Raw genomic sequence first — 13,233 nt, forward strand, 5'->3', positions numbered from 1 at the left:
TGGTTGGTTCCTTCAATGTTTTGAAGCGGGCCTCGGCTCTTTCAAGAAATTTTACCATTCGACAGCTCAGTTGGATGTTGTCCCCTTTGAGACAGGCCAGAGCTGCTTGTCTGCAGGTCCGTATCTTGTGGAAGTTAAAAAAGCGGTCGCAGGAAGACTCTTCGATCTTGAGTGAGCTCAGTACAGGTGGTAATCAAGTGGACTATATTTTCCTTTCCGTCCCCACAAAGTCGGCATCTAGTTGGTGACGGTGGCCGTAACCATGGAGGCAAGTGGGCCTCTGAAGGCAGTAGCCCCAGGCGAAATTTCAGAAATTTCTCTTTTATTTTTTTGGTGAAACCTATCTGCAGATAGGTTTGAGGCAAAGGCGCGGTGTACGATTGAACTGTAAGCCAACCATGAGCCCGCTCTATTAGGGCGGCTTTGCCCTGCAGCACTGATTCCTTCCGTACTGTCTTATTAACCACCTTTTTAAAGACTGTAGTGGAGACTGGGAGTGCCCAGAGTTGCTGTACACCAAGGTCCTCAATGGCTCCCTCCAGATACCTTCTTGCTGGGCATGTTGTTTTGTTTTGAAGTTCCTTCCACAGGAGAGCGTTTAAGGTATTCGGTTCACCCCTGCTTAGTTTATGCCAGGTTTTTATGTAGGCTCCCTTGCGTGCCAGCTCTTCTTTTTGTAACCCAAACTCTAGTCTCATTTGAGCCGGCGATGAATACCTTGGAAGGCCAAAGATCATACGAAGTGCTTTTGCCATAGTTCTGCCTAATAAGGGAGCGTCCCTCCCTCTCATAGCTTCACTCCCATAACTGATGGCTGGGATTAACTTTGCCTGTATTACCTTTATTAGAGGAAGTAAGCTTGGGCCGGAAACTGTGTTTTTTAAGGTTCTGAGTGTCACTGCCGCAGATAACCCTCTCCTTTTTATAGCTTCGCATTGCGGTGTGAAGTTGCCCTTATGTTCTATTAAGACCCCCAAAAATCGATATTCGCTGACCTTTTCTAGCTTGCTAGATGACAGGAGCCAGTTTCGTGTTGCTTTCTTTATGGAAAGATTGATACACATAACTTTTGTTTTTTCACGGTTGATGGTAAGTCTATTAGCAGCAGAATATCTTGAAGTAATATCCAACAGCCGCTGTAGGCCGGGGTCCGGCTGATGAGTAACAGATCGTCTGCATAGAGTAGGTTAGAAATCTGTGAGCCCCCTAGCTTTGGAGCGTGTGAATTGCAATCATTCAACAATTTGGATGGGTCTCCCATAAAAAGATTGAAGAGTGTTGGGGCCAGAACGCAGCCCTGTTTTACTCCTGTATAAGTTGGAATCTTTCTTGAAAGATGGTCACCGGTGCCCAGCCTGACTTGCACCCATGTGTCGCTGTGAGGAAGAAATAACTGTTTTAAAAGCAGCGAGGGGATGTTCAGTTTATATAGCTTTTCCCACAGAAGGTTCCAGTCGACATGATCGAAAGCCGAACTGTAATCAATATAGCACAGATAGAGTGGTTGGTTCGCTTCTTGTGCTGCATCAATTAATAAAGATAGTGCTAAGATGTTAGAAGAGGTTCCCATGCCTTTGCAGAAGCCTGTTTGGTTGTTTGGGATTGCTGAGACCTTGGCTGCCCAGGATGACAGTTCCTCCAGAAGGAGGCCCGCAAAATATTTTGCCTCATTATCGAGCAGAGCCACTAGCGGTAATTGTTTGGGTCAGTTTGGTCTCCCTTTTTGAGGATCGGTGAAATGATGGCTCCCCTCCACGATGATGGAATTAAAGAAGTCTGCAGAATCTTAACAAACATTGGTTTAAGGGCAGCTGCCCAAAACGCGGGGTCTTGCTTGAACAGTAGAGGTGGAATCCCGTTTGGACCCGGGGCCCCCTCGCGCCTCCCCTTTAAAATTCTGTTGCAAATTAGTGCACACTTGATTACAATAGTCGGATCTGACTGCTGGGGCCCGTGGCCGTCACGGCTGTGTTTTGAACAGTGCTTGGTGCAATTTGTGTGTGTGGAGGTACCTTGGATGTTGGCATCAGTGCCCCTAAAGTGCGTACTTAGGAAGGTTATCCAGTCGTCTTCTTGGACAAAGGAGTTGATGCCTTGATTCTGCGCCTTGGTCAAATTATTAATCTTTCTCCAGAATTGCGTGCTATTGTTTTATTTGGCGTCGTGTAAAAGTTTGGCCCAAATGGCCTCTTCTGATTCCCTCCTCAGTCGCCATGCCAACCTCCTGCGGTCACGCTTTAACAGTCTCAGTTCATCCTTGGCATCGGGATCTTTCCTTGCCCTTCGTAAAATCTGGCCGATTAGAGTTTGTAGATTTTTTAGGCGAGCATTATTTGTCAAAGCGAGATTAAAATGCTGCGTGTGATTAACTGTATTGCTCCCTCCTTCAGGCCAGTTTCTCCTCTGTGTTTTTCCCATGTTTTTGCGCAAAGTTTCTGTAAATGTCTCCCAGCTGGCAATTAGGTCCTTTGTTCCATTTTGGGTTTTGCCAATTACTTGCTTTGCGTAAAGCAAAAGGGCCACGGGATCATCTGTTCTGCACTTTAAACGCCTATCGTTAGCTGTAAAAACTTGTTCATAACCGATAGCACGTGCCGTTATTGGTATTGTAAAGGCTTCTAGTGTCACTTCTTGTGGTAAGTGATCACTGTAGTCAAGTGAGCCGATGTGGAAATCAGTAGTTGCATGAAACAAGTTCCCCGAGAGGAAGGTGAAGTCGATTGTTGAGCTAGTCGATGTGCTATGGAATGTTGCTGCTTGGGGACGATCCCCAGGGAATCTCCCGTTAAGCGCTCTAAGACCCAGATCTTCGAGTGCACCTAGAAGTCGGAGTGCTGCATTTGTAGTTCTTCCCCCTGAAGTATTGTCCTGCGAGTATTGTTCCAAAGCAAGAGGGTCGTCAGCAGTGCTGGCTTCCGATGCAGATTTGTTAATAATGTTCTGGTTGAAGTCCCCACTGACAATCAGACTGTTTGTGTGCTCTGTAGTTAATAGCTTTAAGAGCTCTTCTGTCAACTGCCGAGCTCCTTGCTTCTTACCTCTGGGATGTAGGTAAAGATTTATTAAGATTATCTCCTCCATCTTTCCCTGTTTTCGAATGGCGATTCGTAATACTTGAATTGCATTCGGAGAGTCTAGGTTGTATGGCAGCGGTTCCACTGTACACGTGCTTTTTAGTGAACTGTATATGGCGAGCCCTCCTTTTTTGTGGCCAAATCTTGCGGACTGGGATGGAGCAGTGAAGTTCAAGGTAAAGCCAGGAATTAGTGGTGGGGAATCTGACCAAGTTTCTTGGAGGGCTATGATATCAAAGCTTTGGATATAATGTTTTAGATCTGCGTCCGTAAGCTTGTCCCCAATGCCGTTGATGTTCCAGGAGCAGATTGTAAAGCTTTTGAGCGATTTCCCGATTACGGGGTTATCATGTCAGTGTTTTTCCGGCTTGTTGTTTATGGACCTGCTCAACCATGACCAGTCTGAGTTAGTTCGCTCGTTCACGGGGTTATGCCTTCTGACGCCCAAATCTTTTTGTTCTTGGCTGACCGGGGATTTACTACGGGCCCCTCGCAATACAGACAACGAATGGTGGTCCTGATTTGGCTGATTTTGAGCGTTCCGATGTAAGAAATCGCTTGCCAAGAGATCTGGGTATCTGGGTTTTACGACCGGACGAAGTAGAATGCCCCAGCTATTTAGTTTTGCTTGTTCATTGAGCACGCTTTCAGCCAAATCAGTTGAGGCCCATACTGTTTTAGTCACTTGCACCCCTGGGTGTTCTGGTAAGACTATAAACTCCACTGAGACCAGATCCTTGGTGGATATGCTTTTTAAGCTATCTGTGGAGTTTAATAAGCGTAGAATATTGCCCCTGTTGAGGATGTCAAAGGAGCCCCTTGAAGTATATTCCGGGATCAATAGAATTGCGGGGTCACCTGAATGCACCTTTATCCTGTTCGGACCGCTCTCCAGGGATGTGGAGATAGTCTCAGCCCTAAAGCGGGCCTCTGCTGGCATTCTCTGGTCCGGGGCCTTTGGGTCATCTGCTCTTGTTTGCACCTGGTTTGAGGGACTTCCTGCTGAGGAGGCTGCTAGGAGGTAGTCTAGTTGAGTCTCATTGCCAACATTAGGAGGTGTTTTTTCATTTCTAGTTGCACTCGGGTTGGGCATGGATTTTTCCCCATCTTTGTTCGGGCCCTCGCTGGTGTTGGCTTTTATAACTTTAATGCAGCTACTCAGGGCAGGGCCAACACCTTTTTTGGGGACATTGTGTTAGAAGTCTGTATTTTACTGTTCTTTTTCCTTTGGCATGTATGCTTCTGATCCAGATAAGGGGAGTAACATGAGTCCAGTTCTGTATCTGTATCAGGGCTCATTCGAGCGGGCTTAGCGAGCGTTGATCCTAGGAGATGAATGCTGACTTGGTTGTTCATAGCTTTACCTTCAGTCAGTGTTTTTAACTGCCTCCCTGATACCTGTGAGGAGATTGTCCATTGCTCCGGGAAGTGTAGCCAACTAATCCACAATTGCTATGCCGGGGCAGTTTGATTGTATCAGTGCTGTCTCCTCTTGTGCCCTTTTGACCAGTTTGTTCAGTTCGGCTAGCTTGTTGTCAATGTTGGAGACAAAGACTGATAGCGAATGTAGAACTGTTAAATGGAGGTCCATTTTATCCGATTGATATTGGATGGCGTTGACAGACAGTTGCATTGTGTGCAGGAGAGATTCCCATATATCTGCCTTTGCTCGCGGAGTTGGGATCGTGATGTTAGGTTGCGAGACATTGCATTTTGGGCTTATTGAAGTTGCTTTTCAGACCGCTTGAGGCGGTGAGCTGTAAAGGGCGACCAATTCTTCCCACTCTTCTTGTGTGGGGTACATGGCCCCTGAATCCGAAGCTTTTGATGAAATAATGACTGAAGTGTCTTGTGCTGGAAGATAGCCTCGAGGGGGAGTTAGAGGTTGCTCAAGCTTTGCCTGATGGGGGACTTGGCCCCTGATCACAATTAACTCCTGTTCCTCAGAGGGATACCCAGCAAGCGGCTGCCCCTTTGTTTCATTGTCGTGATCTGCAGACGTCCCGATACACTTACTGAGTTCTGGTTGGGATTGCCTGAGAACTTGTAGTGAGGGAGAGGGTGTATTTTTCTCTAACTTGGAGGCTTGTTTTACACCAGTGGTACATTCCCCCTCATTTGTTGCCCGACTTGAGGTCCGAGATTCCGAGTTGCCTGGAGTGCTGGATACTGATGCAAGTATACCAGGGGCTTCCGGAACATCAGATGTGCTAGGATCCTTAGGAGCCGTTTGAGTCCCTCGATTATCCCCAGAGTCTCTGGTGGTGTTGGACCAGTGTTCTGGGGACCATTTTGGTCCCAATGGAATGGTGGAGTCCTTCTGGATCCGGTTTGTTTTTGAACCCATACCCTGGGCGCTCTGGGTGGAATCTTGTTGCTTGCTCGTGAGTGCCTCTGTTTTTAATTCACACACCTGGGTCGAGTCGGGCCCCCAGTTCATGGTGGTCATCTTAAGGGTCGCCCCTCTGTGGAACTCACTGTGGTTTTCACAGCTTGATTCAGTCTGTATGGGGTCTGGGGGGTCCCTAACGTCACCATCTTCTTCTTCTTCTACTCCCCCCCTCCTCCATCTCCATCTTCATCCTCGGTGATGACGTCCAACCCCTCTGGGGGGGGGCTTTCTCTTCTTCCGTCTCGTTGGCTCCTTCAGTTGCCCTTGATCCGATACATAGGAAACCGGAAGTAGTGGAGTTGGCAAGTTGTTAAGTTGCTGGGTGTTCAAGCAGAGGACTGAACCGGCGTCCTTTATAAATGATAATTTTGTATACATTTTTGGTTGGAAGCTTGCCCCTTTAGGGTTTCGTGCAAGTTCAGAGCTTGAGTGACCTGGGAGAAAGGGGGTTAGGGGGATCAGCCGCTCGTTTCCTCCTTCTTCACTTGGACCCTCTGCCTCCCCATTTTCTAGGTCGTCTATGCAAGTGCTCCTAGAGTCTGCATTTGATTTCTTTTTGCCCTTGTTTGCTCTCCTAGATCTTTTGGTAGGGTTCAGGGTTACGTAGGGATCCCTGGATCGCCCCGACCTCATAGTGGTCTTATTGCCGTCCAGCATTTATTCCTACTCCTAGGTCTTTTTTCCCTTTTCCTTTCTCTTCTTCACGGGAGATTGCCCTTTCCCTTTCCCTTGTCCGTAACAGCACAATGTTGCGCAGAATTCTTTGCTGTCCTTGACCCCCCGAATTCAATGTTTGAGACAAATAGAGACTGTCAGAGTCTGATTGAGACTGGTAAGCCCGGGCGGGTGCGGTGAGGCTAGGCGGGTAAGGCTGAAACTGGGTGTGTATGGTGACGAAGAAAGAGCTTGTGCAAAAGGGAAGGCTGGCTGGGCAGGCAGGGGGCTGATTAGGAGTGTCTCCACGCACCTCAGCCGCTTCTACCACCTCAGCCACCTCTGCCTCTGCCTCTGCTGCCACTCCTCTTGTGGTTCCTAACCGCTCCCGCCCCGCCTAGTCTTACCCTGATTAAGCTCGACTTGGGGCTCAGGATGCTGAGACTGAGGCAGAAGCAGGTGCTGATGCGAGGATGGAAGGGGGGGACCAAAAAGCAATGTGCTGGCAAACGTGAGCCTGAGGAGCAGCTAGCAGTGCTTGAAACCCCCCCCCCCTGATGCAGTTTGCAATGTCAGGCTCGCTCCTGCCAGCCACTGACCGCGCTCGCACCAACCTTTGCGCTCCGGTGGTCGTGCGGCTCCCACCTTCTTCTCAAGCCGCCACTGCACCCTGCCGCTGCTACTGCCACTGCGGTGGCCGTCGCCACAGAACCGTCACGGAAACCGTCACAGGACGCCAGGCGCTGGACTCAAGGTGCTGGGCTGGGCACTAGGCACGCCCTGCAGCTTTGCAGGCTTTTCCGGATCTTTGATCTTTTTTTTGCCGGCTGCCGGCTGCCAGGTAGCGGTGGTGCAAGGCGCCGGTTCCAAGACGCTGGAACGGGGTTTTCAGCTGTAGCTCGCCTCCCCTCTGGCTACTCGCAACGAGAGAACGGCGACTAACGACCAGAGCGTCTCACGACTCTCTGCTGCTCTCTCCTGGCCACAGGATACGCCAACCTCGCAACCTCGTCTGCAGTCCAACAATGCTCTCAAAGACAACAGTAAAATCTGTTCTCACTTTCAAAATCCAAACCAGATTGCTTTTCCACATGCAAGTTAGCATCTCCCCATGTGGAAAAGCAATTCCGTCCATCGAGGAACGCGGGGAGCCGGCGGGACCGTGGGGGCATTGTGGCTCCCCCCACGGTCCCCAACATTTTTTATAAGACCCGGGGGATAGGGTTCCCGGGAATATAGGAAATTACTCATGTAGGCTATCTTTTTACGGTAAAATTAAAAGTTGTTCACCCAGCGTAGCGCTCAGTGCGGCCTCCTGGTGTGCATGCGCTGGATGCACGACTCATAATCTGTAGGGTGCGCGACTCCAGCGCCTTTGGTGCACAACTTCTACGCGTTTGGGAGCCGGCATTGCTTTTCCACATGGAGACCTACTATCATGCAGCTCGCCATGTGGAAAAGCAATCTGATTTACATTTTGAAAGAGAGAACAGATTTCCTTGCTATGGGAGAGCGTGATGGACACCCCGGACACTGCAGGAAACGGCCCTCCCACAATACATAAAGCCCCGGGGAGTGGTGGTCCCCAGGGCTTTGGAGACCTTGCCCAACCATTTTTTTTGTAGCCCCGGGGGGTAGCAGGGCCCTCCAGTGCTCCAGGAGGAGGACCACGCAGTCCCCCTCCCATAATACATAAAGCCCCGGAGGGTGGTGCTCCCCGCGGCTTTGGGGACCTTGGACACCTCCCCCCACCATTTCTTTCTTTTTAGCCCCGGGGTGTGACAATCCCCGAGGCTGGGGGGCCCCTCTGGGCCCCACATAAAATGTAATAATTTTGTCCCCGGTATTTAACCCCCCTAGGGACTAATTATAAAAAAACCTCCATTTTATTTTATTTATTTTACAGCACAGTCCATGCACCCTACACGCACCTGCCGGGTTTAAAAAAAAAAAATGGTCTAGAGGTTACAATTATTTCTACCCTGCCCCCTTTCTCCGTTTTGCACACATATTTCGCTGACTTCCTCAGCCTCGCTTCTACCGAGGCACAAAATGGCTGCCAACAGTTCCTGGTTTCGAATGTTGACAACCACTTGACAGCCAATTAGCATTCAGCGCGTGATCGGAAGGGTGCGCTTAAAGTACGATGACAATCCTCGCACAATCCGCGGATCCACCGCGCCCATAGATATATAAATGACTTTAACTGTAATTTTCTCAGGAACTATGGAACAGATTGACTCCATTTAAGCGAAAGGCACAAGTCTGAACTGAACTTGCCAAATTTGGTGTAATTCCGTTCAGTCGTTCAGGCTGTAGCTGTGGCTAAAGGTCCTATGGGAAATTGCATTGGGAAAACACGTTTTGGTACCCCCCTTTTTTCTCGGCCCCCACTTGACGAATCACTGTGAAACTTTCAGGATAGGAGCAGACCAGAGCTAGCCAAAAGTCTGGAAAATTTCGCAATGATTCATCAATCGGCGCCAAAGTTATTGGGAATAGAAGGTTGCGGATTTCCTATGCATAATAGGTAATAACTATAACTACCTACTGGCGACTTTAAAAAAAAACAAAGGTTAAAGTAACGTTATTGTTAGGTGAGAATTTCAGTGACAATGTAATGTTTTAAATGAACTAAGCTACCGAAATTCACTCGTTAGAGTTAGTTATAACTATAGCTCATGCCCTAAAGGTAACTATAACTTGCGCCCCCGCCATGCTCAGTTTCCTCATCAATAATTTCATTGCAAATGTTGCATTGATATTATCAATGATGTCATAGAAGATGCCATGAGTGATATGTGGTAATTGCAGTGTATAGCGAAAGGTGCAAGTTATAATTACCTTAAGGCACAAGTTACTATAACTCGTGAATTTCTGTGGTTTTGTACCATTAAAACGTTTTACATTGTCACTGGAATTCTCACCTAACTATACCATTACTTTAACCTTTGGTTTGTCAGTGAATTTTTACGGTCATTTTTATAGTAATATTTTGTTACCATACGTAAAACCAACACCATGTTACATGCGACCTTTGGCTGTGTGAGACAGGGGGTTGGCCTGAGTTCCTGGCCTATGGCCATGCGGCACCCTCCCCTTTTTTAGCGCATTATATGTATATATAACGATGAAAGATAGATGAATAGATATCTTTTCAAGCACTCTACAACCCTGCATATGGTTGGTAGTATTCAGTGTTATGCCTTCAGTCAGGATTTTCTAGACGAGGAACTAGAATTACAAGTCACTGATGGTTTCATCTTGTAAAGTGAATCAAGGTAATCAAAATCAGATGGGTACTGAATGGTTCACATATTAGCTGTGGCTTAAGTTTCAATATACCTCCCTCCTCCTGCCATTCTGTTGATCTACTTTCAAAACTACCACCTTTATCAGCTGCAGCAAAATGCCCACCAGTTCAGACATAGCCCTAATACCTGCAATCAAATGTGTATGAAAAGAAAAAGTAATAATGTTAACCCTTCACAGATGATCCTTGAACTCGAGCAGGAAATTGGATGTTTGCCATCAATTTGCGGGATGTATAATTTCACATCCTGTTTGCAATTGTATTAGCTTCACTGTAAGACAAGGTCAGCTCCAATCAACAATCCTGCAGGTTTTCTGCAAGTCAGCACTGTTAACTTCTCAATCTGCATGATGAAGGAGACACATCTTGAAAGTAGAACTATCTTCATTCAACCCTACCTAGGCTATTCAGTAATTGTAGCATAATCTTATCAGAAGGCACAACGGTATTTTTGAACTTTAGCATCTTTTCTGATGCTCCATATACTTTATTCCAAATTCACACCTTCCTGGATGCAGGTCATTCACTATGTGGGGACCTCCCTGAATGAACATTGTAGAATCCAATGTGCTCGTTTATAGTATGAATACAAGATTTCAAATAAACCTACTGCAAACGTGTCAGGAAGATAATGGAGCCAATTCACAGTTTACACATAGACTCCCCTGGTGCTCTTTAACAAATAACTTAATGGGAGGAGTGTATTTTCATCAGCTTCGACCTTCCCTATTAGAACTGAGGAATGTTCCTATAATGTGTTGGCAGCTGCACATTTAGAGTATAGAGTATCTTATTTTTATTTATTTTAGAGGTTTTATATAGTGATTGCTGGACCAGAAGTATCAGAGCGTTTTACATGAGTATAAGATAGTTACAGTCACAGGAACAAAAATCAGCAACAATCAACAGCAGTGAATAATAACAGGTTACAATAGAGAGATGGTTTGTAACTATACAAATACAGGTATAAGTTCAGGAGCAATTTACAATACTAAAAGGAATGATAAGATGATGGGTTAGGGTTAAGACCCGCAATATTTGTTAAGGAGGTGCACTTTGAAGTCCTTTTTAAAGCTGAGATAAGAAGGGTTGCATCGCAGGTCTTTGGGAAGGGCATTCCAGGTGCTAGGGGCATTGCCAGAGAAGGAGCGGGATTGGCTGGATTTCTTTCTTAGCAGGGTTGGGACAAGGAGGAGAGCGTTTGTACTTCTCAGAGCTCTGGAGCTGCCCGCTATGCAAAGTTTCTTGGCTATGTAAAGTGGCGTGTTTTGGTGGAGGGCTATGTGAGTAATACAAGAAATATTCTGTGTCCACTGTGTAGTAATGAATGTCCACACGTGGTAGAATTCAAGAACCTTTATTAAGTTCTATATAACACAGGTGCCCCCAGCTTGACAGGATAGTCACAACAGAACATTCTACTGCTGCCTTCAAGTGACAGCACGGGCCATACCAAGTGGGAAAGAAGCAAGGGGGGAACAGGAAGGAATGGGTGAAACCAAGGGTAAATTACAACACATCATCCTCCCTAGGGAGACAACAAAGGGATGGGGAGGTGGGCAGGAGACACGGAGGTGGGTGCGGAATGGAGAAAGGGGAAAAACGGGGAAAGGAGAGAGCGAGTAAGGGAGAGAGAGAGAGACAGAGTGAGAGAGAGAAAGGCAGGAGTACACAGGAGGACATCATAGTGCCAAAACCAAAGGTGGGTCCTACAAGGAGGACCCAGGCCCCGGTGGGACACCGGGATATACCCTATATGATAAACCAGGGCCTCTACCAGGCTTGGCAGAGTGCCCCTTGATAACTATAACAATGTCTATGACAGGGCGGGGAGGCGAAGTCCTGTGGCGGGTGATAGTATCCTGAGAAACCATGTTCTCTGCCCCACCTTTCCTACCAATAGTAAACTTGACTGCAAGTCCCCTTCACCCTCCTAGTCATATCTAATGGTGACGGGAAACCTGGCCAAAAACCCCAACTTCCCGTATGCCCCGGCCACCCCTCAATTCTAAACAACAGAACGGTAAACAACATGCTCCTAGTAGTACATCTGTCTGTAATTAAGGAATCATGTAGACTCGGGTTACCATGGTTCTCATCCGTTTTAAGTTAGCAAGGAGGGTTACTTTAACCAATGTTCGTTAGATCAGTGTAGGCCCCTCCCATAGTCTGTCCCTTCCATTTACAAGGAAGGGAACGTATAATTAGGAAACGCAAGGGCCTGACGATGAACAGAACTTGTGCTCAATAGCAATTTCTAAATGCATCAGTGCACCCCTTAAGTTTGCTTCATGGTGAGGGTGAGTTCCTCAGGCTGCCACTGGCCACGGCGGTCACTTTTACTATTTAGCTCTAGTCCGCCATGACTTGTACCCTTCTCCACTCAGGTGGAAGCCCACCCTTACAGACTTTTTTTTTTTTTTCTTAGGAAATTTCCTGGACCATGTAACGCTGCGTTTACACCAACTCAAATGTCCAGTTTCCCTCTCATCATAAGGATCAGCACCGGGTCTAACGACAGTTCTGTTACTGCTCTCAGCCTTTATACTCTCTCTTTGGTTCGCTCACACTTGAGTCCACTTTTCTTTCCTGTTGGCCATTGACCACGTAATCCTCCACCACTTTAATCTTGAACTCAGGCGACATGGTTCTTCGCCCCGTCTCTTTGCACTTGAATAGGTTACTCTTGCATTTTAACTTCTTCCTCTCTTTAGCCGTGGCACTTATGCGTTCTCCCTTCCTTTCGAATACTTCTTCTTCTCCAACTACGTCTTCACTGCTTTTAATTTCCTGTTTCTTACGTATTTCCCTCTCATCCACCAAACATTGGTAAGATTCACGTTTTCTTTTCAGGTTGCCCTTGGCTATATATTCCCCACGTTCTTCAATACTTGCTGCACCTTCAACCATGGTGATCGGCGTGAGGACCTTCAATGCACCACCCTTAGTTATGCTCATGCTTTGTTTCTGTGCTTGCTTCTTCACTTGTTCTATTCTGCTTCCATCAATTGATATTCTCAATTTCTTTTGATCCTCCCACCCTAGCATGGTGGGTCCACTCTCTGTTATATATATGGCACTCCTAGTATAATTTCCCTTGTGCATTAAATCCATGACTTGGCATCCTATTACTTTGATGTCCTCCCCTGTATACGTCTTCAGGGATATGTTTGCCTCTTTCAATACATTTCCATGTTTTTTAACTAATTTACTATTCCATTCGCTCTTGCTTACCAAGCTTTGACGTGATCCAGAATCTAATATGATATCTGTCATTACTCCGCCAATGCAGATGGTACACCCCGGCTCTGTTTTACTTAGATTGACTTCCACGTTGCTCCCCGTTCTTTCCTTGCACACTTCTTCTCTTGTTACTTTTCTCCACGAGGCATGTGCATAGTATTCATCCAGCACACTCAAGATGTTCTCATAAATATTACTGACTGTCCCTTCCATGAATGCCTTTTCCATTTCGCGGTACGTTTTCCGTCCCCCAGTTCCTAAACTATGAAGCAATAATTCAGCCTTTTCCTTGGGTACAAAGGATACTGCTTTTTCCTCTAAGACTGAAATGTAATTTTCAAAATACTCTCTCCATACCCTCCATTCTGCTACATTTTGCTCATCCCCCTCCATAAACGGCACTGGTGGCGGAAAATTATACTTCTGGCCCCACTCCATGTTGCACGTGCTGTTGTATCTATGAATGCTCAAGAAGATGTAGAGTTCACCTCCCGCCTAAAGGTGGCGGATCAAGTGCGCCTCGTTGTACTCCCTTTCTGCTCCGGATGGTTAACAGT

The 13,233-nt window shown here is 46.9% G+C and overlaps 2 protein-coding genes across 8 annotated transcripts in view; one reads left to right on the top strand and one right to left on the bottom strand.

Annotated features, from left to right (window-relative positions):
* AMHR2 (anti-Mullerian hormone receptor type 2) overlaps positions 1-13,233 on the top strand; it is a 1,194,741-nt gene that overhangs the window by 135,682 nt on the left and 1,045,826 nt on the right. The window lies entirely within an intron of this gene.
* Positions 1-13,233, bottom strand: part of LOC144829016 (uncharacterized) — a 313,846-nt gene that overhangs the window by 10,394 nt on the left and 290,219 nt on the right. The gene's annotated exons all lie outside the window — the stretch shown is intronic.

This window comes from Lissotriton helveticus, chromosome 1_1 (genome assembly GCF_964261635.1).
Source record: "Lissotriton helveticus chromosome 1_1, aLisHel1.1, whole genome shotgun sequence".
NCBI lineage: Eukaryota > Metazoa > Chordata > Amphibia > Caudata > Salamandridae > Lissotriton > Lissotriton helveticus.